This window comes from Poecilia reticulata, chromosome 10 (genome assembly GCF_904066995.2).
Source record: "Poecilia reticulata chromosome 10, P_reticulata-male-v2, whole genome shotgun sequence".
NCBI lineage: Eukaryota > Metazoa > Chordata > Actinopteri > Cyprinodontiformes > Poeciliidae > Poecilia > Poecilia reticulata.
In genome coordinates this window covers 20451639-20457840 of record NC_088839.1, presented here as the reverse complement: position 1 = coordinate 20457840, position 6202 = coordinate 20451639, and the positions used below count along the sequence as shown (strand labels likewise).

At 44.7% G+C, this 6202-nt stretch overlaps 1 long non-coding RNA gene across 1 annotated transcript; it reads left to right on the top strand.

The window, feature by feature from the left end:
* Positions 1–1906: 1906 nt before the first annotated feature.
* Positions 1907–5195, top strand: LOC145553151 (uncharacterized). Its single transcript, XR_014089397.1, has 2 exons — positions 1907–2382; positions 2814–5195. It is a non-coding gene; the product is annotated as an uncharacterized LOC145553151 (long non-coding RNA).
* The last annotated feature ends 1007 nt before the right edge of the window (positions 5196–6202 follow it).

The following is a 6202-nucleotide window of genomic DNA, read 5'->3' as shown; positions in this document are numbered from 1 at the left end:
TCTCATTGTCATTGAAGAGTTCCCTTTTCTTCTTGTCTGTGTCATGAGGTGTGGTAGGTTGGAAGTGGTGAGGAGAAACGCTGAGACCCAGGGGATAGATGAAGATGATTTTAATAATGAATATACTCCGGACAGTCCAAACACAGGCAGCACGGCAGGAGAACTAGCACACGGCTAACACCGGTATCAACTGATGCGGGACTGGACACGGGAGCTGATACCGACTTAGGACTTACAGTTCTACTAAGACGACTACTCTAGTTTAACCGACTCAGGACTTAACAGTTGACCGCCAGCGTGAGAACTCACATCGCCAGGACAGGCGAGACTATGGATTTCGTCATCGGAGCCCCACTCCAGGTGAACGCCGGGGTGGCCGATATTCATCAGATGACTACTATGGATCTCCTCCCCGACGACGTAGAGACTCACCAAACGACCGAAACACACCTCACCACAGTTCCAGTTCATATGGAAAGGATGAACACAACCAACGGGGTTCACGTATCCCATCTGGATCATCTGAACGCTACACGCAGGGCTACAACTCTTCAAACAGAGGCTACGCTAGTAGTGGCCGCTCTCCTGACCGCTATGAAAGTGACCGACGTCATCACTCTCCCAGCCCGGGGCGAGTACGTTTCCGGTCTCCTTCACATTCAAACCATGATCAGGTAAACTAGGAGTAGCTGACAATGAGGGCAGATTGCCAGCTACTGATGTCTCCCTAGCCCAAACATGCAATGACGCCTACCATGACACAGTTGTTAGTGACGTTACGACTTTGGCTGATGTAGAGAAGAGATATGTGTCAGTTGTTATTGAGGACACTGTAGTACATGCTTTTCTTGACACTGGAGCGGACGTTTCAGTCATTAGTGAGGACTTTAGAAGGGCTACACCTGCTCTTAACAGGAAGCCCATTGTAAAACAATTTATTCCTCTCACTGGTGTCACAGGTGACCCCCTTGACTCTGTAGGCTCCATTTATGTGAACCTAACTATTGCAGATAAGCTCATGACACACACACTTCAAGTTGTCAGAAACTGTACAAAGCCAGTCATTCTAGGTTGGGATTTTATGGTGGCAAATGGCATTACAGTTGACACTCGAACCATGACGTGCAATGTAGCAGGTACAGCTCTGCCACTAATTAGTCCACATCTGTATGTTCCCTGCCTGACTGCTGTTTTGGTATCATCCACCGTTAGCATTCCTGCTATGTCGGAGAGGGTCATCACTGCTACTCTGGATGCACCCCAGAAAGGGTTGATACCTAGTGGCTACATTGGTGTGTTTGAACCACATTATACCGACCAGTCCTCTGCGGGTATTGCATGGACTGTGGCCAAGGTAGAACAAGGTTCTATTTGTATTCAAGTAGCTAATGTTTCACATAGTGACATCATGTTACATAGTGGTACACAGGTGGGCCACTTTTATGCTGTCTTAGCAGAGGGCCAGAGTGAATTCACCATTATGGACAGTTCTATCTGTAACATTTATACTCAGACACCTGACGGTCCCAGAATAATCCCTCGGGCAGATAGTACAGACTCAGATTTGACGCCTTTGCAGATAAAACAACTGACAGAGACTTTGACGTCTTTTGCAGATGTTTTTAGTCAACACCCACATGACTTTGGCAGGACTGACATAGTGACACACAAAATCACTACAAACTGTGACACCCCAATCTCACAAAGGGCCTACCGCACCTCTCCGGCCATGAAGGCAGAAATTCACCGCCAAGTTGAAACCCTTAAATCACATGGTTTGATAGAGGAGAGTTCGAGCCCCTGGGCCAGCCCGGTAGTTATGGTGAAAAAGAAGGATGGCTCTTACAGGTTTTGTGTAGATTTTCGCAAACTTAACTCTGTCACCATTACTGACGCTCATCCTTACCGAGAGTGGATGACAGTCTAGATGCGCTTTCTGGTTCACAGTACTTTTCTACTATGGACATGTCTAGCGGGTACTGGCAAGTACAAATGGATCCAGCAGACAGACAGAAGACTGCGTTTACGACAGGTGACGGCTTGTACCAATTTAAGGTCATGCCAATGGGACTTAAAAATTCACCTCCGACCTTCCAAAGGCTCATGGAGCTGGTTCTGAGAGGACTACACTGGACGACTTGTGTCATTTATTTGGATGACATCATTTGTGTGGGAAAAACATTTGAAGATCACCTAGACAATCTCACAGACATTCTCACTCGTTTTCGACAAGCTGGTTTAAAGTTAAACCCTAAGAAATGTGACTTTTGCAAACCTGCTGTGAAGTACATGGGGCACATTGTGTCTCGGGATGGACTGGCATTGGACCCTGTAAACAGTGAACGCATCAGTAACTGGCCTGTTCCACATTCTCCAACAGAGGTACGTGCCTTTTTGGGGCTGTGTTCATATTACAGACGTTTTGTACCTAAATATGCCTTTATTGCTCAGCCTCTGCATAGGCTTACCCAAAAACAAGTGGTGTTTGAATGGACAGATGACTGTTCTGCCGCTTTTCAAGCACTTAAGGATGCACTGACTTCGCCTCCAATAATGGCATTTCCCAACTTTGATCAACCATTTATTTTGAGTACAGATGCATCTAATTTTGCAGTTGGTGCTGTACTGTCTCAGATACAACAGGGACAAGAAAGGGTTGTATCTTTTGCAAGTCATGTACTTTCTAAAACAGAGAGAAAGTGGTCTACATATGACAAAGAACTGTATGCCATTGTGTGGTCAATTAGACACTATAAACATTATCTGAGTTGCAATCCTTTTACAATCATCACTGATCATCGTCCTTTACTCAGCTTAAGGAAGATGGACGTCACGCATGACCCTACCGGACGCAGGGGTCGTTGGGCATTGGAGTTGGACCCATATCAATGGACAATCACTCACAGAGATGGCAAGAAACACACAAATGCCGATGCCATGTCACGGATACCATTGGAGCAGGACTCAACTGAGGTGACAGTTTCAGCACTTCGTGATGGTCACTCTTCTCCTTGTGATGCAGAAAAATCTGTTTCACTGGCCGAGTTGCCATGTTCAGGCCCTGAACATTCAGAGATGACCAATGCACCACAAGTGTGTTGTGTGGACAACGATAGGACACATGTCAATATGGGGTTTGCCACATTACAACAGACATTATCCAATCAAAATATGGACATTGTATGCGCACAACTCTCTGATCCTGTTTTCTTTGAAGTGTATACCTGGGTGAAAAACAAGAAACGTCCCTACCTCAGACAGGTAAAAGGTAGAGTTCAGAAAAAACTTTGGTGGCAGTTTCCTAAGTTATTACTCTGTAATGATTTGCTTTGTCGCAAAGGTCAGAGTGCACCGGGGAAACCTGAGGTTTATCAAGTGTTAATTCCACCTGCACTTGTTACAGAAACAATGCATTTTCTACATGGTAATCCTTGTTCTGGTCATTACAGTGCTGAGCGTACATTTAAGAAGGCATTGACAGTGTGTTATTGGCCAGGAATGAGATCTGATATTGAAAACTTCTGTAATCTGTGTAAGACATGTGAAGCTTTCCGAAAAGCTGTACCAAAGCACAGAGCCCCTTTGCAATCTATTCAGACTGACAGACCATTTCAGTTGGTCTGTACGGACATTACTGAACTTCCGGTTACCTCTCTTGGTAATAGATATGTGCTTGTGGTACAGGACCATTTTACCAAGTATGTAAATGCCTATGCTATGTCTGACCAAAAGGCTGCCACAGTAGCACAGTTACTGTGTGAACGGTATATACCTGAACATGGTGTTCCTGAGGAACTGTTGTCAGATCAGGGACGACAATATGAGTCTGAAATTATTCACACAATTTGTCAGAGACTACAAATGACAAAGAAAAGAACCTCTCCATATCACCCAAGAGGGAATGGTATGGTTGAACGGTTTAATCGGACTTTGAAAGAGCAGTTGGCCCGACTCATTCAGGACTATGGAGGCGAGTGGGACCACTACCTCCCTGCTGTAGTACTTTCTTTCAACTCTACTTCTCACTCGAGCACAGGGTACTCACCATATTTCCTTGCTCATGGACGAGAACCCCGATTACCTGCTAATGTCCATATGTCATCGCCAACGGTTTCTGATTGCCCACAAAACTATGGTTCAGAACTGGCTACACGGATGGACGCTGCTTTTGAGAGTGTTCTTCTCCATCGGGAAGAACTAGAACAAAAACGAGAGTACTACTACAACAAAGACACACGGTTTAGGCCGTATACTTGTGGTGATCTGGTATGGATAGATGACCCCACCACACAACGACAAAAGCTTTCACCAAACTGGACTGGACCATATAAGGTTGTATCTGTGGATGAAAAGGGGCTCCTTTACAAGCTGGTGGATGTTAAATATCCTCAGGCTGCGACCAGAGTCATTCACTATGATCGTTTAAAACCTTACCGTAGCTCCACAGACACATTACCCACAGAGGTATCCCAGTCTGTGTTTCCTCCAAACAGGGACACACCGCCGAGGTATACTGCTTTGTCTGGTTCATTGCCCTGGCTTTTTGGCCAGACAGCGGCAGCCCAGACATCAGAAACCGCTAGGTCGTTGCCATCTTCACCAAGGAACCCAACAGGACTCATGTCCCAGCAGCGTGCACAACCACCTCTCAGTTTGCCGCCTGATGGGGGTGCAGTTCTTACCAGATGTGGGCGTACTGTGCGGAAGCCACAACGACTGCTGTTATGAGAAAAAATGATCTATAGTTGTTCATATTAGAGGGTGGAAAAATTGGTTCAGTTAAATCCAAACATGTTTACCGTTGTTCGTTATGAAGGTTTTATTGTGAGTTGGTGTCCTTGGTTTTGCAACCCCCCCAAGTGATATGAGTTACTGATGTGACAGTCTGGACAGATTGTGCTTTGGTGAAATGATTTTTTTTTATGTAACAACTTCATTTTGAAATGAGGACATTTCATTTAAAGAGAGGGAAGTATGTAAGATGATTTATTTTTCCTTGTCAATGAATATGGTTTCATGTGAAAGTGGTTGTTGGAATGTTCCGTGGATGACTGGGGGCGCTGTGTCTTTGGGAGAATATGTTTCCTTCTTCTTCGAGGGTTTTTGAGTTCTTCCGGGGGAACCTCTAAGGAGGGGGCTGGACCGTTAGACTGTTCGGTTGGACGGTTGAATAAAAGTCTACACATGCTACGCTATTCCCTCTCAGTGTATGCTCTTTCTCCACCCACGACCTCCTATATTATGGTGACACTGATTTAGATCACTACACAGTGTTACACTTGGATTGTTCCCCAACAATAGAACCCATTTCCTTTTGCCTGAAAAAGACTGGGATAAATTTTGTCTGCTTCCACACGTTGGGAAAATCTTTGAGAATGAATGAATGTGGCATTCAAGGTCATGGGGAGTGAAGTTCAGCGTCTTGCTATAATTTTAAATATAGTGACTACGAACTCTGATGTTGCTTAGTTGAATTTTGTGAAAACCTGCATCCAAAAAGCTCAAGTTACTAAGTGAGCACACTTTTAAAATCCAGATCAGTCACTGCTCTGAGATTTGGAAAGGTGCACTTAAAAATTGTTTTCAGGTTGATGTAGAGAGAGGAAAACATTTGTTTTTCAAACATGACAGTGTGTGAGTTTCTTTCGGGAGAAAATCACATAACATGGTGAGCCCAATGAGGCACTTAAAGAGGAAAAGTTCTGGTATCAGAGTACTTTTCAAAAATGTGGTCCTATAGAAAAACACTATAATAAATAAGTATTTATTCCTGCAGGAGCAGCTGTGTTTGCTTCTCAGTGTGGAAAAAAAAAAGAAAAAAAAACCCACTATGATTTATAACAGATTGTTGATAAATGCAAGAATGTGTAAATGTCTCCTAATGTGTAGTCAGCATAACTGGCTTTGAATTATTCTTTCTTTCATTTCACTAATGGCTCAGCAGAAGGCGGCAGAGTTGATGCAGAGACTGAAAGGGAGAGAAAATGATTATTTTCAGTCGGCTCTCGGATACAGGTGGGAAAAGGGCAAACTCTCAGCTGGTGACGTTCATCAACGGCCGCTGGAAAGGTCACACCATGTCTCTTGACGTGCACCCACACCCGTAGGCGTGTTTATCCCAGCTGGATGCGCTTCCCTCCCCTCCGCTTCTCCTGCACAACTAAACACCCCCCACCTTAGCTTTTATTAACCCCCATGGGAG